General features: G+C 49.1%; 1 long non-coding RNA gene across 1 annotated transcript; it reads left to right on the top strand.

The window, feature by feature from the left end:
- Window positions 1-15,568: 15,568 nt before the first annotated feature.
- On the top strand, window positions 15,569-24,609 carry LOC127045034 (uncharacterized). Its single transcript, XR_007772602.1, has 3 exons — window positions 15,569-15,657; window positions 16,314-16,520; window positions 24,089-24,609. It is a non-coding gene; the product is annotated as an uncharacterized LOC127045034 (long non-coding RNA).
- The last annotated feature ends 2,584 nt before the right edge of the window (window positions 24,610-27,193 follow it).

Genomic DNA, 27,193 nt, shown 5'->3' with positions numbered 1-27,193 from the left:
TGTCTGTTGTGCATGTGGAATTTTTCTTCTTCCAGAGCATTTGAGAATTTAATCCTGTAACTGTTGCCAGGGGTCTGTAAATTTAATTCCTCTTGTATGACTTGATCCAGAAGAGGTACAGCACCTTAGGGAGACTGTGCACATAAATCCAAGAACAGTCTCTGCCCATAATGTCACCTCCTCTGAGTGGAAGCTGCACACCAAAGAAAACTGAACCTGATAAATCAGGAGAGCGGTGGGGAGTAATCGGTGCCTATATAAGATGGAGCCCAGAATATCGGGACTGTCCCTATAAAATCAGGATGTCTGGTCACGCTAGTTTGGATGTATGAGAGGACTTCATCCCAGCTGCCTATTTGCACAGGCATTTGCATCCTAAAAAAGCAAAAGCCAGAACAATAGGCAACATCATTTTATTTGGAGAAATATTTGTTGGCAGCCACAATCACTTGATTCAGTACAGGTGATAAAATTGAGATCAAAACTGTCTGTTGGTTTCCTAGCATTGTACGCTGTCTGGTATTGGTATGTCTCAGCTACAAACTAGCAATGATTACACAAGGTTTGAAAATATGGGTGTGGCCCCTCTAAGTTACAACATGTTTTCTGTTGCCTATGTGAACAGAAAAACCGATGGTGGAAACCATGTTTTAACCCTAATAATAATGTTTTTTTCTGTCCACATATATGAACTAATTATAAACCAGTCAGACTTATCTCTGCTTCCATAGCCCCCATCAGCAGAGTATCTGAGCACTTCTGCAAAATGGAGGTAATGCTTCCCTGGTTTCTTTATCCCCCATTTTGCAGAAGTGAGAGTTGAAGCACAGAGATTATACACAGGGCATCTGAAACAGAGCCAAGAGCTGAACCCAAATCAGCCGAGTCACAGCCCAGTGCCTTAGAGTGACCAAATGTTCTGATTTTATAGGGACAGCCCTGATATGAGGCTTTATCATATATAGGCGCCTATCACCCTGTCCCAATTTTTCACACTAGCTCTCTGATCACCCTGCGGTGTCTTAGCTACAAGACCATACTCCTGTCACTTGACCGTGTTTTTACAAGTGTATTAAATATGACTCTTTTGTGCAGACCGGGCCTAGTACTCCCTCTTCAGGAAGGTTATCTGGAGAGAACAACCTCCTGACTGACACTTTGCCAGTTTTTGTACTTTGTGTTTAGACCTTTTTACAGCTTGGGAAATGCTTTCTGTCTCTGGTCAGCACTGCAGTGAGACCTTGGTAAACTCTGGAAAGATGAGGAAGGTACCTCCGCTATAATGGTGGCTCTGGGATTTTCAGACCATTACTGAAAGTTAACAAGTTAAAAATTAGTGTATCAGTAGGAACCCAGTTTCTGGCCTGAGCTGGTTCGTAACTGCAACATTCAATTAACAGTCCCTGGTTCTTGACTGACTCTCCCCTCTCAGCTCCCTGGTACTGTTGATTTTAAACTCAGAGCTTTGCTGGGGTTTTGTAAGGACAAGCAGATTTTGTTGAGGATGCAAACAAGTTTGCATATAATGGGTTTAAAAATGAGGTCAAGAATCAGTTTTCAATGGTTAAATTATCTTGAGGTGTTTGTGCTTAAAGGAAAGAGGAAAAAAGAAAAATAGTCTCAGTATAGAGAGAGAGAATTTAATACCTGTGATCCAAGCTTTTCATGAAGTTCCAGGTTTCCTTTGGTGATTTAAAAACAGACAAAAATTTGGATATGAAAACCAGAAATCCTGTCCAAGCAATCACTGGCGCTGTACATGTGCTGTGCACAAAGGCCCTAACACATTAAGACAGAATTAGATCAGTCCAAGAGTGCTGAGCCTTCAACAAGTGTCTGCCCCTGCTTGTCTATTACTAGATTTGGTGGCCATATAAGAAGAGATCTAGGCATGAGCATCCTGCAGACCTAAGGAGCTTTTAAAGCACTAGATCTGGCATCTCAAACGCCCAGCTCAGGGGCCATCTGCAGCCCAGTAGCCTCCCCAATGTGGCCCGTGGGGCTCCAGCAATTTTGGGGCTGGGTCTCTCCCTTGGCCCTGCCTGCACTCCCCAGGCGCTCCCCTCCCCTACGCATCCCCCAGGTGATTTAAAATGGTCCGGGGCCCCGCCCACCACTGGCAGTGCAGCAGAGCTGAGTGGCTTCCTGCTTGCTCGCCAAACGCGGCTGCGGCAGGGCTGTGCCTCCGCACGCTGGCCCCACCCTGAGGGCCCCTGCGGCCAATGGGAAGCTGCGGGGCCAGTGCTTGGGGCAGAAGCGCATGGAGGTCCCCCGGCCTGCCTTGGAGTCCCAGGCAAGCACCTCACTCCCCAACTCCTCCCAGAGACTGCACCCCCATCCCCTCCCTACATACCCCTTCCCACCCCCAAACTCCTGTCCCCGCCTCCCAGAGCCCCAACCCCCTCCGCACACACCCCCAGCCCCCAAACTCCCTCCCAGAGCCTGCATCCCCTTCCTCTTCACCCACATCCCCTCCCACCCCCAAACTCCCTCCAAGAGCTTGCATCCCTCCCCTTCCTCCCTTCCAAAGCCTGCAACCCCACCCCCTTCTGCACCCCCACCTTCTGCCACAGCCTGCACCCAGCACCCAAACTCCCTCCCAGAGCCTGCACCCCAGACCCACTCCCAAACCCAAAATCCCTCCCAGAGTCCAACCTCTCACCCCTTCTGCATCCAAACTCCCTCCCACAGCCTGCACCACAATCCCCTACCCCAGACCTCCTTCCCCAACCCAACTCCCTCCCAGTGCGTTAAGCAAGTGGGGGCGGGTTCTGGGTAGCATGAGTGACATTATTGGCCCGCTGGGAGGATTTGAGGACTGGCACTGGCCCTAAGATAAATTGAGTTTGAGAGCCCTGCTCTAGATGGAGGCAAAGTATCAATAACCATCCTTGTGATTATAATGAAAATTTCACCCAGGTGCAAATTTTGTAGCTAATAATTTTATTAATTTAGGCCTCTTTTTATGTTTGTTACTTTTATCCACAAACTTTTTATTCATTACTCCAAATTGTTGGAACATCCTATGCGAACAGATTTCTGATGAGGAGTTGCTATTTACAGTACTGCAGTGCTCTGCTATTAATTACTTGTGTGATTGGTCATATATGGCATGATTTATGGATTCTGTGCCCTAATTGGATCCCAATTTTTCATAAATAGGAAGTAGGGAAATCTGAAAGTTCAGACACTTCCACCCCCAACCTTTCCACAGACACATTTGCACAAGTATTTGAATGATTTTTCCACAACCCAAAACAAAACCAAAAAAACCTCTTGTGAATATTTGTGGAACATTAACAAAAAGGACTTGGAGGGTCAGTAAAGTGATTTTGTGAGTTTTATTCAAACTGTTCAAATAAAACTTTCCAGTATCTGCGAAGATCTGATAAGAACAAACACTGAATTACATAGGGTGAGGCATTGCTGCTAGCCCTTGAAGTCACAGATTGTCTCCTTAAACTTGTTACAATGATTGTAAGATACAAATTAATAAAGACATAGATTAAAAATTAATCTTACAGGACACAGATTTGTTCAATTTTTTTCTGACTGTTTTTAGGTTAGTCAAACATGAAGTAGATTTGAGAGAAATAGGGTAACCCGAGTTAAAGGTTCTCACTGCAGCTTTCAGTAACTTAGTACTTAGCAAGGTGCTCCAGTAATGTAACCGCTAATGGCTGTCAGGATTTCTACTGATACTGTGTGTGCGCCTATACAGCTATATATTTAGTGTCCCAGTATCAATGCAAGCGTTCAGGTTGAAAGAGCCATTAAATTATAAAGCAATCTTTTCTGTCGTTCCATCACTTTCTCAAAAAATGTTCCTTATAGAAAACTTCTTGGTCTTTGTCTCAGCCCCATTTTTAAAACAGAACTGGTTCAGTCACACAAGACTGTTTTTAAAAAATGTTTGTTTATTTGGTTGCATGTTTTTGCACTGTTTACCAAGCATCATGTGAATTCATAGGGTTTATAATTTGACCATTAAAATGTGCTTTGGGTTGAACAGTTATTTGCAAATAACTCTGCCTGGGAGCTCTTTCATTTATCAATTTTCAAAGCCATCATTCATTTTAAAGGTACAATGTAAAATCTAAAAATAAAATAATTATCCATTGAGAACACTTATCTGCCCTCCAGCGACTCTCAATGGCTTTTTCTTCAATAATTAAATATGATGAGCGATTAGGCCAAAACATGGTCCAATTGCTGTGGGTATTTTAAATTAAAATGGCCAGATTGGCGTCTCCTTTGTAAAGTCATCACTTTTTGCAAGTCAGATGTGCAGTTACTTTTAAGTAAAAAGTTTGTAACAAAAAATGATAAGCCTAAAGACATTCCAAGTCCTTCCCTACTTTCCTTGTGTCTAGGTATATTACTACATGCACTGGTACATAACACCTCTCACCTCATTTTATGAGATCCAAGTACTTAATCAGAAACAGGTCAGGAATGAGTAGCGTCACTGCTAATGGTGAATTTAAATTCAGCTGCTTCTGTATTTTCCCAGTTCTCCAGGTGGTTCAATCAATTCAAAAAAAGAAAAGCAAATCTCTGTATTTGACATAATAGTTTGTAACAACTTCCCCTCCAGCTTTGTGGCCCCCCCAATACAAAAATAAGTGTTTATGGATATCTTTGTATTAGATTATAGAAATTTGTATTTCCAGAGTTAATGATCTGATAACAATAACTCCTACTTCTAAATGTTTTAAAAGGGCATTCTTTGCTCCAATAGGCTGCAGTGGCTTCTTTCTATAAACAGCAGTGTCAGTGGTTATAATAAAAACAACAAGGAGTCTTTGTGGCACCTAACAAATTTATTTGGGCATAAGCTTTTATGGGCTACAGCCTACTTCATCAGATGCATGGAGTGGAAAATACAGGAGCAGGTATAAATACATGAAAAGAGAGGAGTTGCCTTACCAAGTATGAAGTCAGTCTAATAAGACAATTCAATTAAGACAATTCAGCAGGATCCCAAGGGAGGAAAAATCACTTTTGTAGTGGTAATGAGAGTGGCCCATTTCAAACAGTTGACAAGAAGGTGTGAGTAATAGTAGGGGGAAATTAGGTTTCGTAATGACCCATTGTCATGGTATAACCCCCACTCTGAACCTTAGCGTCCAAAAGATGGGGTACCAGCATGAATCCCCCTAAGCTTAATTACCAGTTTAGATCTTGTAGTGCTGCCACCAACCAGGACTTGCAGTGCCTGGTACACTCTGGTCCCCCCAAAACCTTCCCAGGGGACCCCAAGACCCAGACCCCCTGGATCTTACACAAGGAAAGTAAACCCTTTCCCCCACCGTTGCCTCTCCCAGGCTTTCCCTCCCTGGGTTACCCTGGAAGATCACTGTGATTCAAACTCCTTGAATCTTAAAACAAAGGGAAATGCACATTCCCCCCTCTCTTTTCTCTCCCTATCTCCCACCAATTCCCTTGAGCCTCAACAAGGGGAAAAAATCAATCAGGTCTTAAAAAAGAAAAGTTTTTAATAAAAGAAAGAAAAAAAGTAAAAGTTTTCTCTGTAATTTAGATGGTAAAGGTTACAGGGTCTTTCAGCTTATAGACACAGAGAGAAGCCTTCCCCCCAGCACAAATACAAATTAAAATCTTTCCAGCAAAATACACATTTGCAAGTAAAGAAAACAATCAAAAAGACTAAACCGCCTTTGTACTTGTACTTACTATTTGAACAGAAAATTAGAGAGCCTGTAGGTATGTCTGGTTACTCTGAGAACCCAGAGAGAACAACAGACAAACAACACAAAACAAAGACTTCCCTCCACCGAGATTTGAAAGTATCTTGTCTTCTGATTGGTCCTCTGGTCAGGTGGTCCAGGTTCACTGCTTGTAACCCTTAACAGGTAAAAGAGACATTTACCCTTAACTATCTGTTTATGACACCCATCCACTCCCAGTCTTTATTTAGGCCTAATTTGATGGTGTCCAGTTTGCAAATTGATTTCAGTTCTTCAGTTTCATGTTGGAGTCTGTTTTTGAAGTTTTTTTGGTTGAAGAATTGCCACTTTTACGTCTGTTATTGCGTGACCAGGGAGACCGAAGTGGTGTTCTACTGGTTTTTGAATGTTATGATTCTTGATGTCAGATTTGTGTCCATTTATTCTTTTGCATAGAGACTGTCCAGCTTGGCCAATGTACATGGCAGAGAGGCATTGCCGGCACATGATGGCATATATCATATTGGTAAATGTGCAGGTGAACGAGCCCCTGATGGTGTAGCTGATGTGGTTAGGTCCTATGATGGTGCCCCTTGAATAGATATGCGGACAGAGTTGGAACCAGGGTTTGGTTCCTGGGTTGATGTTTTTGTTGTGTGGTATGTAGTTGCTGGTGAGTTTTTGCTTCAGGTTGGGGGGCTGTCTGTAAGTGAGGACTGGCCTGTCTCCCAAGGTCTGTGAGAGTGAGGGATCATCCTTCAGGATGGGTTGTAGATCCTTGATGATGTGCTGGAGAGGTTTTAGTTGGGGGCTGTAGGTGACGGCTAGTGGCGTTCTGTTACTTTCTTTGTTGGGCCTGTCTTGTAGTAGGTGACTTCTGGGTACTCGTATGGCTCTGTCAATCTGTTGTTATAATGGACCCTCAGTTGAGGGGGCTGCTTCTTGTTAACTTGATGATTACCACATTCAGGGTCATGGGAGTGGGTGATCCTGGGAGCAAGGACTGGAGGCTTCCCAAAGCTTTTGATATTGTCTTAATGGAATCCTATCATGTCGTAGGACTGGAAGGAACCTCAAGAGATCATCTAGTCCAGTCCCCTGCACTCAGGGCAGGCCTAAGTATTATCTAGTCTAACAGGGCCTCATAAGCAAACTCAGGGAATATACCCTAGATGAACCTACTATAAAGTAGGTTGGAAAACCATATTCATAGAGTAGAGTTACCAATGGTTCACAGTCAAGCTGGAAGGGCATAGTGAATGGGTCCCACAAGGATCTGGCCTAGGTCCAATTTTATTCAATATCTTCATACATTATTTGGATAATGGCATAGAGATTACACCGATAAAGTGTGTGGACAATATCAAACTGGGAGGGATTGCAAGCCTTTGGAGGACAGGATTAGAATTCAAAATTATCTTAAACTGGAGAAATGGTCTGAAATAAACAGGAGGAAATTCAATAAGGACAAATGCAAAATACTACATTTGGGAAGGAATAATCAGCTGCACAAATACAAAATGGGAAATGGCTGCCTAGGAAGGAGTACTACATCAAAGGATGTGAGGGTATAGTGAATCACAAACTAAATACGAGTCAACAATATAAACCTGCTGCAAAAAGAGTGAACATCATTCTGGGATGTATTAGCAGGAATGTTGTAAGCAAGACATGAGAAATAATTCTTTCACTGGACACAGCACTGATGAGGCCTCAGCTGGAGTATTGTGTCCAGTTCTGGGCACCATACTTCAGGAAAGATGTGGACAAATTGGAGAATGTCAACAGGAGAGCAACAAACATTATTAAAGGTCTAGAAAATGACCTATGTGGAAAGATTGAAAAAATGGGGTTTATTTACTTTGAAGGAGAGAAGACTAAGGGGAGAACATGATAAAAGTCTTCAAGTACATAAAAGACTGTTACAGAGAGGAGAGTAATTAATTGTTCTCTAATCTCTGAGGACAGGACAAGAAGCAATGGGCTTGAATTTAAGCTAGGGAGGTTTAGGTGAGACGTTAGGAAAAACTTCCTGTCAGGATGGCTAAGCACTGGAACAAATTGCTGTGTTGTAGGGATGCTGTGGAATCTCCATCATTGGGGACTTTTAAGAGCAGGTTAGACAACACCTGTCAGGGATGGTCTAGATAACACTTAGTCCTGCCTCAGTGCACGGGACTAGCCTAGATGACCTACTGAGGTACCTTCCAATCCCACATTTCTATGATTCTATCACAGAATCTTATTGTACAAACGATTATCAAACTTTTCAGTGAGAGGAAGATCAAGGAGGCTTTTCAGAACTGCACACAAGACCCAGAGCTGCACTGGAGCTGAAACTGGACAGAAATAAAGTAAAAGACTGTAAGTATCTTGCAGCATTGGCCTGATCAGCTGCCACTGTAGTCTGTGTATTGCTGTGCATTTAAAATGTGCACTCTGTGGGTGGTCTTTGATGTCAGCAGGTTTTCTCTCAATCACGTTGATACATGGACCAAACCATCACCATCCAACTCTTTCAATATGCAGGGAGGAGCTGCGGTGCAATCCTGCAGCAATGTATGAACTTCCACCCAGGATATCAATTGTGTGACTCTGAAAGAGGCTAATAGAAAGGAAGAATGATCTTAAAGGGGCTGACAGCTCTCAAATCTCATCAGTGAGATAATTATGGAAAGGCTAAAAAGAATAGAACCATCTTAATTAGGTTCCCAACTCAGCAAGAGAGCTCCTTACCAAGGTCCTGCCACTGCAGTAATTGGGCAATGCAGACAGATCGAGGCCAGCTAAGCCTGCAGCAGCTAAGGTTTGGCCTGCAGCATCTTTTATCTTCAGAACATGTCAGCCAGAATAATTTAGGCTAAAAATAACAGCTTGAAATTGAGCTCTAGACCAGGGTCGCCCAGAGGATTTCGGGGACCTGGGGCCATCGGAGGCAGGCGGCTCCGCTGGACCCGCGGCTCCGGTGGAGCATCCGCAGGCACGCCTGCGGGAGGTCCACCGGAGCCTTGGGACCGGCAAGCGGCAGGGCGCCCCCCGCGCGGCGAAATGTCTACAGCCAGTCCTGTTCGGTGGCGGGGGGCCCTTCCGTTCCAGGACCCGCAGCCGAAGTGCCCCGAAGACCTGTAGCGGGGGCTCCTCGCCGGCGAATTACTGCCAAAGCGGGACCCGCCGCCGAAGTGCAACTCGGTCTTCGGCGGTAATTCACCGGCGGGGGGCCCCTGCCACGGTTCTTCGGGGTACTTCGGTGGCGGGTCCCGGAACGGAAGGGCCCCCCGCCGCCGAATTACCGCCGAAGACCGGGTTGCACTTCGGCGGCAGGTCCCGCTTCGGCAGTAATTCGCTGGCGGTGGGGTCCTTCTACCCCGGAGCAGAAGGATCCCCCCCCGCTGGAGAAGACCGGGAGCAGAAGAAGCTCCGGGGCCCAGCCCCGCAAGAGTTTTCTGGGACTCCCGGAGCGAGTGAAGGACCCCGCTCCAGGGGCCTGAAAAACTCTCTTGGGGGCCCCTGCGGAGCCCGGGGCAAATTGCCCCTCTTGCCCCCCCTCCCGGGCGGCCCTGCTCTAGACTGTAAAAGCCTCTTGCCCTGACATAGGGCACCCTAGCAATTTAATTGAATGAGCTAGCTCCCTCCCGAGTAGGGCAGGGCTAAGGCCACAGTTTCCCTCTCACAAGTTGAAAAAATAATTAAATATTTACACAACACCTTGAACACACACAGCACAATTTCCTCCTCCTCTCCCTCTTCCAGTAGAGGAACTCTTGTCCACAGAAGAGATCAGTGTATGTGGCAGCACACGTTGGGCTTTCTCATTTTTGTCTGTGTTTCTTTGTACTCCCTTGTCTGACTGTATCTATTCCAGGCCATCCATCCCAAGCTCGCTGGCTCTTTAAGGGGAGATGCGCTCAGCCTTGCCTGTGACCCTGCAGCTAAACCCTGTTGATCCTGATTTGCACTCAGTTACAGTTACAGATCCCAGCTGTGAAAGGGTCAGAAAGAACTACGTAGAGAGGGACAAGAACTCTGTGAGGGGGAGACCCAGGAGAGTGGGAAAAGGTGAGTTTCTGCTCTCTGAGAAGGGCCGGTGCTGAGGCAGACTGGAGAGAACCACAGGGAGTAGCTTAGGCTCCTGTGGGAGGCTCTGGGATAGAGGCTGTAAGAAGCATGGAGGCAGTGCTGAGCAGAAGGAGCAAAGAAGGAATGCTGCAGTCCCTGGGAGTAGTGATGAAGAGCAGGGAATTTCCATGTAGCTCCCCAGGGGCAGAAGGATCTGTTTGGATGTTGGTGTGGATTCTTGAGTTGGAATCGTTACTCCAAAAGGGGACTGAACAAAAAGGGAGACCTGGATGAAGGGCTGGGCCATAGAAGATGGAGCTAGAGAGGGGTTTAGCACAGGGCACAGAAGGGCAACAGCAGTGAGTGGAGCTGCTTACACCATTGTCTTTGTCCTGGGCCTGGCACACTGAGATCCTGGTGACCTCTGATTAGGGTCCCTAGGTGCCACTGCAATACAAATCCTAAAACTTTATATTTTGGGGGGAAAATGGTAAAAGTTCTTTTTATTCTGAATTAGAGCCCAAAATGTTCCTGTAAAATAACAATTTCCTGCTGCCACCCACAGGTTGCTATTTTTGCACATTGTGTGTTTGGGCCAGGGAGAGAAGCCCATTTGCCTCATTTCTCCAAATTCCCCTCCCTCCAGCCTGCACTTTAGCCTGCTCTTATCTCTGCTTACTAGGAAACAGGTGTGATGGGTCTCAGGGTACCCAGGATGGTGAGAACTGTTACCTCCTACCTCCAGCAAGAGAGATTCATTCTTGCAGTGGCAGGGTGCCAACTCCCAGACACTGCCAGCCCTTGGGCCACTCGAACAATCTCCTCTTAAGCCTTGTAGGTTAACAGTAGGTGCATCCTGATCCTTGAGCTCCCTGCCTGTGGTATCCAACCCCTGGCACTGCTGCTCACAACCATTTCCAGATCCTCTGCACCCAAAAGTGCAGTGTACCCCAACTTACCAATTCTACCATAAACTCCACAGCACTTTGTGAGCACTTATGATACAGCAAAAATAGGTTTATTTAAGAAAGAAAAATGACTGACTAGAAGAGCGAGAGTGGTGGAAGCAAATGGTTATTATACAAAAGAAAATCTAGCATGCAAACCTGGGTGGACACTTTTCTTGTCTAATGGAATAGATCTTTTTCACCAAAAGTTCAGTCTCTTGAAGAGCTGGCTGGGTTCAGATTAACTAGGATCCAAGCATTCATGAATGCTCCCCTGCTCCTCCCAAGGTCTCTTCTGTGACTGGGTGCAGCATAATTTCTCACACTGTTACACTGAAAACAGTCTTTGGTTTGATTATAGATGAGGCAAACAACTGTCCTGTTGTACAGTTTATTTTTTACTTTACGTGGTTTTAACTGTTTGTTGTTGCCTCTGTTGGTTTCCCATTCAAAGTTTTTGTAGTGTCCCAGGCCAAACAACTGTGCCCTGCTCTGCATCACAGGCCCGACAGGGCCGAGTGACAACTCCCATTGTCTGAATGTCCAATTATTGAGACCTCCTGCTGACTAATCTTTACTTTTTACCTTTTTACTTCCAAATCCATGTAGAGTACTCTCAATGTAAATACATTATTCCTGAGATATTACCTGTACATACATCTCGCAATGAGTGTCAAGCTTGACAAGTGATTAGCTTTCAGTAGATATACTGACATGGTATTCTTTATGAGGTGAAAGTTGTTTGCAAAGAACAGGGGGTCCTTTGCCAAGGGGTCTCTGTGTCACAGGAAGCAGCAAAAAGCTATGAGCCATCCACTGCCTAAGTTCTTGCCCCACCCTGCTTTTCATCAGTTTAAATACCTTCTGAGCAGATGAATCACTGGGGCAGGGCAGGGCAGAGGAGGGTGAGCTGACTGACAAACAGAACTCCTAGGAAGCACATTTTGCAAGTACTACCCCCTTTCACTCCTCAATCCTTGCCATGCTGTTGTAGTAAGGACTGCGGAGGTTTCTTTTCCCTCACATACAGCATCCCCTGTGGCCCACTTCTCCCAGACCAGAAGCCCGGTGCACAAAAGAAACCCAATTTCAGTTATCCACTACTTCATGTCTGGGGTGTTGCATTTCATAAACCCTCAGCATCAGAGAGTCTGGAAATGCCCTGTCCAGTGACATGGGGAGATACACCTAACAACAGACACTTGAGTCTTGGTGTGAAACTGCAAACCTGATGTTCCAGAAACATACTTCAGTGTCTGTGACCCAAAAGAGCCATCAGCAAATGCATCACTGGCCTCCAAGCTCTACAGCACAGGTCTGTTGGACCCAGAGCGCTGTGGGGGCACGTGCACGGGCTTGTCGAACCTGGAGCCCTGAAGGACTGCATGTGGGCCCAGAGTGCTGTGGAGACATGCATGTGTGGGCCCGTTGGACCTGGAGCACTGCAGGCACGTGTGTGCACAGTCCTGCTGGACCTGGAGCATTGGGGGGGCATGTGCGTGGGCCCGTTGAACTCGGAGTATTGTGGAGATGCGCACATACACAGGCCCGTTGGACCTGTAGCGCTGGGTGGGGGTGTGTGCAGGCCTGTTGGGACTCGGAGCACTGGGGCAGGGTCGCATGTGTGGATCCAGAGCATTGGGGAGGAGTAGCGCACGTGCGTGGGCCTGTTGGACTCAGAGCACTGGGAGGGGTGGGGCTCATGCATGGGCCCGTTGGCCCCTGAGCGCTGCAGGTATGCATACTTGAAACCCTGCTCAGCTCTACCTGAGAGGGGCTAAGCTGTGAACACTTGGACGATTTCCTCACCTGGAGTTCCAGCCCACTGTGCCCGCGAGGGGCCGGTTCCCCAGCAGAATGGCTGTTCCAAGCCACCGTGGCTTCGCCAGCGGATCCAGGCGTCTCTGGCGTGGGCTGAGCCTCGCTTTCCTTCTGGGGCTTGTGTGAGGGAACACCTAACGGCCCGTTTCCAAGCCCAGCTACCCCCCGTGGGAGCAGGACTGTCTGGCCGCAGGAAAACAGGGCAGGTGGGACAGAAAGTGTTGCCCGTCACCTGTTGCCCACCACTTTGCAGCCTCTTAGCTTCACAGTTTGTTTTCTGACACTGAGCCAGGCCCCACTGACATCCGGGGGTGGGCTGGGGGAGAAGCCTGCCCAGATCTCAGGGCCCCTCCCCCAGCTAAATGGGAGGAGCTACTGGACCCGCAGCTCAAGCGAGTTCAAGGGACAACAGAGGAAGAAGAGAGACGGGCATGAGGTCAGAGGCCAAATCAGGGGCCCCGAAGGGGACAGTGAGCAAAGAACCCTGGCTGTGCCCACTGCTGCTGCAAGGTGTCTAGGGAGCCAGCGGCCGTGGCCTAGAGGTGCTCGGCCCAGACACGTGAGCGAAGGGAGCAGCGAAATGGGCCCACAGTCGCAGAGCACCTCCACGTCCAGCCTCTCTCCTGCGCAATGGCCAGCCACCATAGCCAGCGCCAGGAGGGATTGGCAAGGAGGTCTCGTGGCTGCGTGGGGCCACGGATCCTGAACCCTGAGGTGAGCAGGTTACTACAGCGACCATCCCCCCAGGGGCTTGGGTTTGTGCCGGGGAACACTTAGGATCATGGAGAACGCGGCCTCTAGGAAGCGCCTTGAGAGAGAGGGCAGAGCCCATGGAGGGAGGAATGGAGCCAGTGCTGCACTGCCAGGACAGTGTCTCTGCTCTCGCATGCAAGGCCGGGCACATCGCACAAGGGAAGGACACGGTCCCTGTCTCCAGAGCAGGTGAGGCTCAGGGAGGGAGACAGGCTGCCTGGATGGCCCCATAGTCCCTATACCTACAGATGTGATCCAGCAGGGGTATGAGATTAATACTCTGTCCTCAGCACTGATAAACCAGCATGCAAAGGGGATGCTGGGCCTTGAGATATTTCTCCTCTTAATTTAACAGGGAAGGGCCTGACCGGGTCTGTGCCCCCTTGGGGGGACTCTGGGTGAGGGGTTTGAGTCTGGTCCTGGGCTCAGCTGCAGAATGGGTCATTTTGGGGAGGACCCTGACTGGGCTGGGTGGAGGTGGGGGGAATCCTTTGGGGGAGGGGCCCAAGCGGGCCAGGCCCCAGGGGCAGGAGGTCTTTGCAGGAGCACGAGAAGCCCCTTTCGCTCACATTTTGCACATGCCACACAAGGACCAGGCACAACAGCAGTCTCTGTGCCCAGGGAGTGAAACCTCCTGGGGCTCATGAGGTGAGTCTGCCCAGGGCGCAGGAGATACCATGGCCCTGTAGAGCCACCCAGATCAGAGAGAGCCAACTGCACCTTCCCAGAATCCCCCAATAGGGCAGGGCCAGTGCCAGAGTCTGTGTACTACCATCAGCTGGTGCACTCTCTGTCTCTACCTGGGGCCTCACTAGATGCCAGCCCAGGCTTGGCTCCATGGGAGTCTTGACACCTGCTTTTGGGGCAGGCTGGGAGCAGGGGTGGTTTGTCATTTTTATTCTAGCAATGCCATAGGCTCAATCAGGCACCACATGGCACTAATGCACAGGGAGACATGGCTCCAGCCTGGAGGAACCTACAATTTAAATACGCTGGCCAGACAGACGGTACATCTGCAAGGTCAGATCTTAGCAACTGACCTCACATGCCCCCTTGTGCCTTGCCCCCCTCCCTCATTCCATCAGCACCAGCGAGCGTGTTGATCCCTGTTACCTCCCTGTTCCGCACCGCATGTGCCCAGGCTGCTGCTCTCAATCCCTCAGGCCAGGTCGCTATTGGGTGCAGTTAACAGTTCCACTGACATCATGGTTCTGAGAGCTTGGGCTCCTCCAGCTGCTGATTCCACTGCTCTCTCTCTGGCTCCCCCAGGGGAGCAGGTGTCTGAAGGAGAGTGCTGTGCAGTGCAAAAGCTCCTCTCGCCCACCAGCAGAGGTGGGTGCAATGCATGATATTGCCTCACCCACCTGGTCTCTCTCCTATGAGAAGTGACAGGCGCTCCGCTGATCCAGCGTCACCCTGCAGGCCACGTCTCTGAATGCTCAAAAGCAAACGGCTGGCTGTCGTAGTGTGCAAGCCCCTGGTTTCCTAGCGTGGGTCACACAGACCTTCATAAGGAACCGTGCAATGTTAATGGCTTTTACAGTCAAGTGCCACCAGAGGAATCTGCCCTCTCTTGGTCATGCCTGGTTTGCTGGGGTGAATCTGGACAGATTGATTTTCCTCCCCTCAAATTAGTTGATGATGTTCCTGGTTAGGGCTTTGGGTGTCAGAGATCTTGGGGCTGGTAAGGAACAAGACTCCTCTCACAGCCAGTGGTCATCCGCCTTGCATTAGAGTAATCTGCCTTCTATGTGAGCTCAGCAGCCTCAAGGGATCCTTCTGGGACAACAATTAACCATAACTACGTCACTCTTTGCTAACCTTGCCCCTGTGAGGAGCAAGCCCAATGCACTTTGCAAACATCTAATAAATATGTTTCCAATCCTCCTCTCCCTACCACCTCTGTGGGGTGGACCAGTGCTGTTACCAGTTCACAGATGGGAAACTGAGGCACAGAAAGGGGAAAGTGAGTTAGCCCAGATCACATAGCACAGTCAAGAGCCGAGTAACCTGATCTCACAACTTCTGCTCCAGCATTCTAACTCTCACTAGGAAGATTTCTATAATGCTTCCCACATGTGACCCTTCTCTTTCATATTCAGGTTAATCAGCGCTGTTGAAAAGCTCCCAGCAGGACCCCTGAGTCTCTCTCCTTCCCAGCAGGGACTGTCAGGATCCGGACAGGGAGCTAATGAGATGGTCTAGCTGCTTCACTCTTTTGCTAGCAATGGCTTGGCCGGTGCTAATCGCTGATCCAAGTGCACCCTACCACTGCAGCTGGGGGAGGGCACTGGCTACAACATGGCTGAGCCCAGGACAAAGGCAAGGACAGCATGGTTGAAATGCACAGTGGATGGAAACCCTGCCATGGATATGTCTCCCTGCAAAAAAAGGTGTGTTCCCAACTCAGCTTAGCTAGCTCAGGTTAAGGCATCAAGGAAGACACAGCAGCTCAGCTTTTGACTTGAGTTAGGGCTCCAGTGAAGGCCTACTGGGGCCTGGGGTTGAACTCAAGGGGCTAACCCAAAGTAAAAGCTGAGTTGCTGTGTCTTCACTGCCATTTATGACCCAAGTTATGAGCACCCCTCTTTCTGCAGTGTAGATGTACGCGGTGGTTTGTGCATTCACATGCTTGGGCATGCCCAAGGCTTCAGCCCATTGACAGAAGTAGGCAGGGTTCTGATGACACTGCTGGTCAGGGAACAGCTCCCTAACCTGGGCCTCTTGCTTAGGTGCCAGGGTGCGGGGTGGTGCCCTGCAAGCTGCGGCTGTATTCCTGTACCTCCTCAGTCAGGCTTCCAGCTGCTCCAGTGCTTCTTTCTCCCCTTTTCATGCTTGTTTTTCCCATTTATTTTGATTATCCTTTGCCTTTCAGTACGTTATCTCATATTGGCTTATAGGCCTCATCCCATGTGTACCTGTGTGTTAGCCCCTTACATGTGTGTGTGGAGGGGGGGCTCCCCTTGCCTGGTTCTATTTTAACTCTTTGAATTTGTTTAATTCTTTCCTGTTTTCTATTTTGGTTAATGTTTTATTCTCCTTTGGACAGTGTGATGGAAGCTGAGCCTCGAAGGAAGAGGTGGCCAGCTGCCTCTGCAGGTGAAACACTGGAGACAGGGCAGAGGTGCACACAAATATAGTAGCTGCTCTCCCAGTCAGACCAGCAATGCATCCAGGCCGGTCTTGTCTCTAACCGTGGCCAGGAGAAGGTGCAAGATGCCCCACGCTCTGAATGCTGGTGGAACCTGCCCATGTGGTCAGTAGCCCATATCACTAAGTGATTTAATCCTGCCCTGAAGCAAGAGGCTTTTTAATCTGTTCTATAAAATATCCTGTTATGTCCCTCCAGGGTGATCTCATTGTCTATATGAGCATCCAATCCGCTCTTGAACCTACAGAGAGCTCTGGGCCTCCATGGTATTTTGTGGCAATGAGTTCCACAGTTTAACTGCTGAGCTTAAAATGCTTCCTTTAATCTGTTTTAAATGTGTTGCCTTTGAAGTTCAGTGTTAAGTGCATTAGCTGTCCCTGTTATTCGTCTATCATGAGACCTTCCCTGGCCCAGTGCCTATTCTCTGTACCTCTGTCACATCGATGCACCGAACAGCCCCACTTGTCTCAAGCTGGGCTGAGAGGCAGGGTTTGATGTTCGCTACACGGAGCTGGTTGCTGGTGCCTGAGGCATGCATAAAGCTGCCAAGGCAGAGAGTGAAGAGGGAGGGGACTCTGAGTGAGTGGAGGTGGGGAGACCCTCAGGAAGAAGACAGCATGGTGGAGGTGAGAATCAGGAGCTCCTGGAGTCATGGGAATTGGGGTGGAGACCTGTCAGCACTGAATGCAGCAGGGGGAGTGGGAAGAACAGGACTGCAGAAGAAGCTGTGGGCTGTGCTGGGAGAAGGGGTGCTATTCGAGGAAGGACTGCTAGGCAGAGATGGCGTTCACCTTTCGAGGAGGGGAAAGACCCTATTTGCACACAGACTGGCTAACCTAGTGAGGAGGGCTTTAAACTAGGTTCGACGGGGACAGGTGAGCAAAGCCAACAGGTAAGTGGGGAACATGAAGACCTGGGAGATGGGTCGGAAACAAGAGAGAGCGTGGGCTATACTGGCAGAGCGAAAGGAGGGTCAGGGAAAAACTGGGAGGCAAGATCAAACCAGTGTCTTAGATGGCTATATACAAATGCGAGAAGTATGGGTGATAAGCAGGAAGAACTGGAAGTGCTAATAAATAAGCACAACTATGACATTGTTGGCATCACTGAAACTTGGTGGGATAATACACATGATTGGAATGTTGGTGTGGATGGGTATAGTTTGCTCAGGAAGGATAGATAGGGGAAAAAGGGAGGAGGTGTTGCCTTATATATTAAAAATGTACACACTTGGACTGAGGTGGAGATGGACATAGGAGACGGAAGTGTTGAGAGTCTCTGGATTAGGCTAAAAGGGGTAAAAAACAAGGGTGATGTCGTGCTGGGAGTCTACTACAGGCCACCTAACAGGTGGAAGAGGTGGGTGAGGCTTTTTTTAAACAACTAACAAAATCATCCAAAGCCCAAGATTTGGTGGTGATGGGGGACTTCAACTATCCAGATATATGCTGGGAAAATAACACCGCGGGGCACAGACTATCTAATAAGTTCCTGGACTGCACTGCAGACAACTTTTTATTTCAGAAGGTTGAGAAAGCTACTGGGGGGAAGCTGTTCTAGGCTTGATTTTAACAAATAGGGAGGAACTCGTTGAGAATTTGAAAGTAGAAGGAAGCTTGGGTGAAAGTGATCATGAAATCATAGAGTTTGCAATTCTAAGGAAGGGTAGAAGAGAGTACAGCAAAACAGAGACAATAGATTTCAGGAAGGCAGATTTTGGTAAGCTCAGAGAGCTGATAGGTAAGGTCCCATGGGAATTAAGACTGAGGGGAAAAACAACTGAGGAGAGTTGGCAGTTTTTCAAAGGGATGCTATTAAGGGCCCAAAAGCAAGCTATTCTGATGAGTAGGAAAGATAGAAAATGTGGCAAAAGACCACCTTGGCTTAACCACGAGATCTTGCGTGACCTACAAAATAAAAAGGAGTCATATAAAAAATGGAAACTAGGTCAGATTACAAAGGATGAATATAGGCAAACAACACAGGAATGCAGGGGCAAGGGTAGAAAGGCAAAGGCACAAAATGAGCTCAAACTAGCTATGGGAATAAAGGGAAACAAGAAAACTTTTTATCAATACATTAGAAGCAAGAGGAAGACCAAGGACAGGGTAGGCCCACTGCTCAGTGAGGAGGGAGAAACGGTAACAGGAAACTTGGAAATTGCAGAGATGCTTAATGACTTCTTTGTTTCTGTCTTCACTGAGAAGTCTGAAGGAATGTCTAACATAGTGAATGCTTATGGGAAGGGGGTAGGTTTAGAAGATAAAATAAAAAAAGAGCAAGTTAAAAATCACTTAGAAACGTTCGACGCCTGCAAGTCACCAGGGCCTGATGAAATGCATCCTAGAATACTCAAGGAGTTAATAGAGGAGGGATCTGAGCTTCTAGCTCTTATCTTTGGAAAGTCATGGGAGACGGGAGAGATTCCAGAAGACTGGAAAAGGGCAAATATAGTGCCCATCTATAAAAAGGGAAATAAAAACAACCCAGGAAACTACAGACCAGTTAGTTTAACTTCTGTGCCAGGGAAGATAATGGAGCAAGTAATTAAAGAAATCATCTGCAAACACTTGGAAGGTGGTAAGGTGATAGGGAATAGCCAGCATGGATTTGTAAAGAACAAATCGTGTCAAACCAATCTGATAGCTTTCTTTGATAGGATAACGAGTCATGTGGATAAGGGAGAAGCGGTGGATGTGGTATACCTAGACTTTAGTAAGGCATTTGATATGGTCTTGCATGATATCCTTATCAATAAACTAGGCAAATACAATTTAGATGGGGCTACTATAAGGTGGGTGCATAACTAGCTGGATAACCGTACTCAGAGAGTAGTTATTAATGGCTTCCAATCCTGCTGGAAAGGTATAACAAGTGGGGTTCCGCAGGGGTCTGTTTTGGGACCGGCTCTGTTCAATATCTTCATCAACGACTTAGATGTTGGCATAGAAAGTACGCTTATTAAGTTTGCAGATGATACCAAACTGGGAGGGATTGTAACTGCTTTGGAGGACAGGGTCAAAATTCAAAATGATCTGGACAAATTGGAGAAATGGTCTGAGGTAAACCAGATGAAGTTCAATAAAGACAAATGCAAAGTGCTCCACATAGGAAGGAACAATCAGTTTCACACATACAGAGCGGGAAGACACTGTCTAGGAAGGAGTACTGCAGAAAGAGATCTAGGAGTCATAGTGGACTACAAGCTAAATATGAGTCAACAGTGTGATACTGTTGCAAAAAAAGCAAACATGATTTTGGGATGCATTAACAGGTGTGTTGTAAACAAGACATGAGAAGTCATTCTTCCGCTCTACTCTGCGCTGGTTAGGCCTCAGCTGGAGTATTGTGTCCAGTTCTGGGCACTGCATTTCAAGAAAGATGTGGAGAAATTGGAGAGGGTCCAGAGAAGAGCAACAAGAATGATTAAAGGTCTTGAGAACATGACTTATGAAGGAAGGCTGAAAGAATTGGGTTTGTTTAGTTTGGAAAAGAGAAGACTGAGAGGGGACATGATAGCAGTTTTCAGGTATCTAAAAGGGTGTCATCAGGAGGAGGGAGAAAACTTGTTCACCTTAGCCTCTAATGATAGAACAAGAAGCAATGGGCTTAAACAGCAGCAAGGGAGATTTAGGTTGGACATTAGGAAAAAGTTCCTAACTGTCAGGGTAGTTAAACACTGGAATAAATTGCCTAGGGAGGTTGTGGAATCTCCATCTCTGGAGATATTTAAGAGTAGGTTAGATAAATGTCTATCAGGGATGGTCTAGACAGTATCTGGTCCTGCCATGAGGGCAGGGGACTGGACTCGATGACCTCTCGAGGTCCCTTCCAGTCCTAGAGTCTATGAATCTATAAGGTGGCTAGCACCTTAGGCCATCAGTAGGATGCCAAGAACAGGAAGAGAGGGAAGCTAAGAGCTGTCTCTAACAGGCCAATTGGCAGAGAGGCAGGCGGGTGGTGGGGTGGGGGCAGTATGAAGGGGCAAGGCGTCAAGAGCTGGAGTTCTGGTGGGACAGAGAAGAGAAGCAGGTTTACCGGAGCTGATCCCTGAGGCTGGGAAGGTGTAAGGGAGCTCCAGGTGCTCAGCACCTCTCGGGTCATGCTGGGTTGTTATAGCACTAATTTGCAATGCCGTGAGCGTTCTGGATCCTGCAGCGAGCGTGGTGTGACTGCTGAGCAGGGAGCAGAACAGTGGACTAGCTAAGGAGCAGGGTGGCTTTCCCATACAAATATCTCTTGTGACACAGACGGAGGGAGCAAGACAGTTCTGGTGCCCCAGGGATGAGGTGCAAGAGCCAGCCAGGGGCCAGCAGACTTACAAAACGCAAACATAAAAAGTGTTTTGGGACATTTTCAGTCTCAGCAAACGGCTTGTGACCAGGGTTGTTCTCAGCTCTCCTGCTGCAGCTTTCTCTGTGGCTCAGCCATCTCGCTGTGGCAGGAGCATCAAGCTGAGCCCGGCTTTGCTTTGATCCCATTCTCACAGTTGTACAGAGCCTGCAGCCCATGTCTGGAGCTGGGGGCCTCCTTCCCATTCTGTCCCAAGTTAAGGGGCGAGGGCGCTCTTCTTCATTGGGCTTTTCCTCTGGAGCAGCCCAGGGAGCACATCACAAGACAGGGGAGCCAGTTCTGCAGCTGTTGGGATGTGATGAGTGTGCTTAATGAGCCAGCCCCAGGAGAGGCCATGAGTGTGTGCAGCCTGCCTGCTGCTGCCTCGTTCATCATTCGTTGGCTATTTGCCAGTTAAGGGAAAACCCAGGGCAAGTGCTACAGAGAACAAATCTTGAGTTTCAGGCTTCTGACCTCAGCAGTTTGAGCCCTGATGCCTGCTGAGTCTCCAGAATTCTATTTCTGTCCTTGTCCAGTCACAACCCCCCACTGCCCCGAGTCACCCAGCCACCTCTGAACATGCAAAGAGCCCAGCCCCTAGTGCCAGCATTCAGAGGTTTCCACCTGAACAGGCCTCAGGTGACTTTCTCTTTCTGTTATTGTGGAATGATGCATTGTGGGATTGTTCTGTAATCAGTGCAACCCTCCGAATTGCAGCTTGCGTTTGATGGGGAGAGGGACTGTGGAATTCAGCCTTGCAGGTGCCCCATTGGGGCCATTTATCCTCTTGCAGCCACACTGCTAAAATCTGGCTGCTCAGGGAGTCCTTTCCTGGGCTCTGTATAGGCTAATGGCAGCTGCTGCAGGATATGGGAGCAAGTGAGAATGCAGCTAAATGGTGCAGCTGCTGCTCCCGCTTCACACTGCAGGGCCTAGGGGATGGTGATTGTTGCAACGGCAATTTCACTTTCTCTCTCATTAAAACAGTTATCAGGAAGTGGCCGCTGCTAATGCAGGTACGGTGCCAGAGCCCATTTGCAGCGCACACGGAGGCTGTGAATCAGTCTGGGATTGATCAGCTCTGCTTTGCCTTCTTCGGAAGGCTCCTAAATCATCCTTTGCAGCATCCTGCTCCTGCAGCTGCTAGTAGCTACAGTCACATGCAGATGCTTCCCCTCTCTGAGCTTGAGCCCTGCACGGTGATTTCATTGGTGCTATAGAGGCTCCACTCTACCCACCCTGGTGAATGGGTTCATGGCTTGCAGAGGCCAGGACTGCACCAGGGTAGGGTGACCAGATTTCCTGTTTTTTAAAGGGATAGTCCTGTTTTGGGGGCTTTTTCTTACATAGGTGCCTATTACTCCCCACCCCCCTCCTGTTTGTTCACAGTTGCTCTCTGGTAACCCTACTCCAAGAACAGTGGCTGTGAGGTTGTGGACATGTGACCTGTGTCCTGATGGTAGGGAAAGGTGCCAGGCAGCACCCAGGTTGGAGGGAGGGTTAGCCTGGGGAACAGCGGATTTTCCCTGGCTCTGGTGGCAGTGGGCTCCAGCGATGAGGTTTTCTGGTTGGGCTGGGGCCTGTCATTTGTCTGTGAATGAGGAGACAGGTGCAGGGACTGCGGGGCTTGATCCCTCCTCTCTCAGCGCAGTACATGCAGACCCAGTGGCTTGGAGCATTCCACTGGGCCCCTCTGCATTCCAGAGCATGGGGAGGGGGCATGCAAACAGGCATCATCTGCATGGGGAGCAGCCAGCATGGGGAGCTGCTTCTGAAAAGCGGAGTCCAGGCCTACTGGATAAAAGGGCTCGAGTCCAGGAGTCACAGGGAAGGATCTGTTCCAGGAAGGGTTAATTTGTCACTTTTACCTTGGTTAACGAGCAGGGTCTCTGAAAAGCCCCTGCTGGATGGACAAAGATAGAAGCTGGCCCCCGGTTTAATCGCAATGTCACCGCCATGTTCCTAACTCAAGAGGCTGCCCCAAAAGGTCCGTCCCAGGCTTTACACTGATCCTTGTGCAGGCTGGGGCAGGACTTTGGGAGGTCAGTGGATGCACTCTAGATACCCATGCAGTGCAGAGACCATCTTGAGAACTCCTAGCTATGCATCTTTCCATTCCATCAATTCTTCCATGACCTGCATGATAGCGAACAGAGGGCAGGCAGGCAGACGAGAACAGGAGTGGTGGTGGTAGTGGGGTGGCCCAGGGGATGGGGTGCAGAGGCCAGGAGTGGGGTGGATAGCACATGATGGATGGTGAGACAGAGGGAGGGGGAGACAATGGCAGAACTGGTAGAGAAGCAAGGGGGATCTGATGAGGAAGCTTTGAGTGGAGGAGTGACAGGTGACTGGGAGCAGAGGTGTCCGTGAGACACTTTCTCTATTAAGAAGTGAGTCCAGACTGTGGAAAAGTTTGCAAGGCCTTGAGATAAGGGGCTCCCAGGTCCTGGGGCTGATTGGTTTGGGGACCCAGCTCCCTACATGGGGATGCTCGCAGCTGTGAGCTTTGGCAGGTGAATAGAGGTGAAACCTGCACAAGGAACATTTTCTTGAGAGCCGCAGTGGATTCTCCCTCACTGATCCTTTTGAAGTCACTAATGATTGTTTATCTCAAAGGTCTGCTGCAGAAATTATTATGGGACAGTTCTCTGGCCTGCGTTGTGCAGGAGGTCAAACTCGCTGGTCACAATGGTCCTTCCTGGCCTTGGAATCAATGAATGGTATGAAAGGGGCTGACCCATTTGGTGCTCACTGAGGATCCCGGAAAGTTCCCAGGGCCACTCATTGCTAGGGCTCATGCTGTGCTGGGTGGCACCTGGCAGGGCAGGAGCCAGCCAGGGACTGTGGTTTACTTTTCTGAGGCTGTGTAACCAAAGGCATATAGAAACCATGGTTTCTCTCTTCCATTCACAGCCAAGATCCCTCCCCTCTCTTTGCTGCTCAAAAAGGATGCTGCTGAGTAGCACTCTGCTCTGATACTTGCCACGTTCCTTGCAGTCTCCTCTGTTTTCCAGGCAGAGATGCTGCCTGTCTCCTGAGCGCGTGCAGTGATTTCCCCATTGCTCTCCTTGAAAAGAGCTAGAATCTAACCTAGAGAGTGAGGAATGCTGCTGCTGCACAGAGAGTGACTGAGAGGGAGAGAATGGGAGAGATGGGAAAATGTGCCTGCATCAGCAGCATTGCAGTGGTAAAGCCATAGACTGGCTATATGCACGTTAATGCTGGCAATGCACTGCTCCAGGGAGCCGAGGAGTCAAGATGAAACGCACCAGCCTCCTTTTCTCACTGCCTTTCTATTGTCATCAGGCATTAATTGCTGAGAGTTATTTTCTTTCCTGTAGCCAGCTGTCTGCATCTCCCCTTGTGCTGCAGGAGAGACAGTGAGGCGGGAGAGAGCACAGCACCAGCCAGGTTTCCTGTCCCACAAGAAGGACTCTGAATGATGTACCAGTACAGTCAGGCTCTGCTGCAATGGTGCACAGAACCTCTGGAACAGCTGGATTTAGGATTATTAATGCTTCATAAAGGTGCCCTGGACTTCTTCTAGCAACTAGCTGGAGGCATCAGCTGCCCTTTGGGGCTTGCAGTCTGCTCTTCACCTTCCCGTCATTACTGGTGCTGCTCTCATCTGGGTCGTCAGCATTCCAGCCAGGTGAAGGGACTTTCTCTGTCCGGGAGTGGAGGGTATCCGGCAGGCAGGGCCGGTGTGAGTGCTGGGGAGGATTCCAGCCGTGACCCACCATGGCTCAGGCAGCCAAGCAGCTGAAGAAGATTAAAGATATCGAGGCTCAGGCTCTGCAGGAGCAAAAGGAGAAGGAAGAATCCAACCGCAAGCGCAGGAATCGCTCCCGGGATCGGAAGAAAAAGGTGAGTGGGGCTGGGGTAGGCAGCTCTCTGCACAGATCCCTGTGTTGCTCTGTGTCTTGGCTGCTGACAACTTTCAAGGGCAGGTATTTGCTGTTTACCCTGAGAATTCAGGGGGTTTACACTCAGTCTTATTCCAAGTCAAGGCTTTCATGATCTGCCAGTGACAGATTTGCTCTCCAGGGCAGAAACTCTGGCTTGTAGCTTCATGTAGGCGCCTGAAAACTGCTGTCTGTTGGCAGAACAGAGGGGGTTGAAGACGTGCACTCCCTCCCAATGTAAGCACCATATGTATAACCTGCCAATCCCCACCTTCCCCCCATTCTCCAGGTGCTGACAGCATTCTGCAACCAGACAAAAACAAAGTGGTTCATGGCTAAAACCAAGAGAAAAGAATGGAGAGGGATGGTGACACGTATGGCTGGGTTCCTTCTTGCACCACCTGAGGGGAGGAAGGGGGAATCCCACACCAAGGGTCCATCACCCGCTGGCCTCAGGCACAATGGGGTGCATGGGGCCATAGATCAATGCAGACTATTTAGCTTTGCCTCCACCAGGCATGCCCAGGAGCCCTGGAGATGTGCCTGGATGCAGCTTCTCTTTGAAAAGTTGCCTGCCTGAATCTGCTTGCTGCCTGCCTCTTGCGGGAGAGGGAATGTGGCCCGAGCACTGTGCTTCCCCTTGTAAGTCTATTTAAATGGGACACTTCGGGGGCCACACAGAGCTTTTAAAGCAGGGCGCTGGGGTGGCCACACTGCACAACCGCAGAAAGCAGCAGTGTGGAGAGAGGTAAACTGAGGCGGGGAATCCCAGGGAGAGTTCCTGTGCCATGTGAGGTCAGGGCTCAGAGACATCCCTGTGCCCCCTTGTGAGGAGCTACAGCTGGCAGCTTGTCAATAGCTGCTCCCACAAAGGCAATAGTTCCTGACCGTTATCTTGCTGAGATGAAAGGGGCAGCCTGGGCTAACCTGCTCTCCACTGCACAGCTGCTTGACTTCAAAGGCCTCGCAGCTGGGCAGCCTCCATCCCACTCTGTATGACCAGCATGGTGTTGCCTAGGGGCTAGTGCAGGGACCTGGGAATTGGGACTCCTGGGTTCTGCTTCTGCATCTGCCACTGACTCACTTGTGGCTTTGGGCAAATTGTGCACTTCCCCCATGCACTGCCCATTGTAATGGGGCAAGTTGCTTGGCCCTGCCTGAAGGATTCAGCAGGGACTGCTCAGGTCAGTAAAATGCCTGGGGCTCCTCAGGTGCCAGCCGAGGGCAAAGCACCCTTGTAGTTAGTTCCGTGTGAAAGAGACAAGCTCCCCGGCTGCAGGGAGAGGCTGTGGGAGTGGGGTGAGGAGCTGGAGCAGGCTGCTAGATAAACACAAGCAAGGTGTAGGCAGAGGAGCTCTGCTCCATGGGCAAGCCAGATCCTATGGCTCCAAAAGAGCCTTGTAATGGGCTGCTTGAGACCTGAGCAGCCCGAAAGCAGTGAGCAGGGTCCGCTCTGAGTAAGCAGCAGAGTCCTGGTACTGGAGCATCATGGGAGAGGCTCCCTGCAGCAGCTGGCATTGCCTAGGCAGCTAAAGGGCTCTCCAGGTACCCCTCTGTATGCATTAGTTCTACTGCATGCCTGTCAGTCAGGTGGGAACTGCTTGGCCTGTGGATCTGTGATTACAGTCCTGTGCTAGGCCTCTGAATGGCTTCCCTGGTTACCTTCACTAGGTCCCCTTGGAGACCACGCCAGGTGCAAGGATGTTCTCTGTGCAGGACTTAATGCATGTCCATCTGCCAAGCAGTGAATGGCATCACTGGGCAGCTGTCTCTCTGCTGGGAGCACTTAGCTTTTAGGAGGTCAATGGAGGCTTTTATAGCAGTCGTGATCTTTGCAGTCTAGAGACCCAAGGGCCCTATGGTTGGTGGGGGGTGTCTCTCTGGTAGTGTGTTCTTTTAAGTGGTAAGTGCTTGGTGCATAGACAGGAGGCCTGAGTCTCATTTGCAGCAAGGTCTCTATGACACGATGGCAGTGCAGTTTATGTTGCCGGAGGGCTGTGAGAGGGGCCTTGGTGCAAACGAGAATTGGAACTAGGTGATTCTGGTATAACAGTTGTTACAACCTCCATCAGCCCCATCACTAGGACTGTGCTTCTTGTAGCAGCAGTGTCACCAGAGACACAGGTCCTGGTGTCTGATTCCTGCTCAAGTGTCAGAGGGATAGCCGTGTTAGTCTGGATCTGTAAAAGCAGCAAAGAATCCTGTGGCACCTTATAGACTGACAGACGTTTTGGAGCATGAGCTTTCGTGGGTGAATACCCACTTCATCAGATGCATGTAGGGGAAATGTCCAGGGGCAGATATATATATGCAGGCAAGCTAGAGATAATGAGGTTAGTTCAATCAGGGAGGATGAGGCCCTGTTCTAGCAGTTGAGGTGTGAAAACCAGGGGAGGAGAAACTGGTTCTGTAGTTGGCAAGCCATTCACAGTCTTTGTTTAATCCTGAGCTGATGGTGTCAAATTTGCAGATGAACTGAAGCTCAGCAGTTTCTCTTTGAAGTCTGGTCCTGAAGTTTTTTTGCTGCAGAATGGCCACCTT

This window comes from Gopherus flavomarginatus, chromosome 2, assembly GCF_025201925.1.
Source record: "Gopherus flavomarginatus isolate rGopFla2 chromosome 2, rGopFla2.mat.asm, whole genome shotgun sequence".
Classification (NCBI taxonomy): Eukaryota; Metazoa; Chordata; order Testudines; family Testudinidae; genus Gopherus; species Gopherus flavomarginatus.
This window is presented reverse-complemented; position numbering and strand designations above follow the sequence as displayed.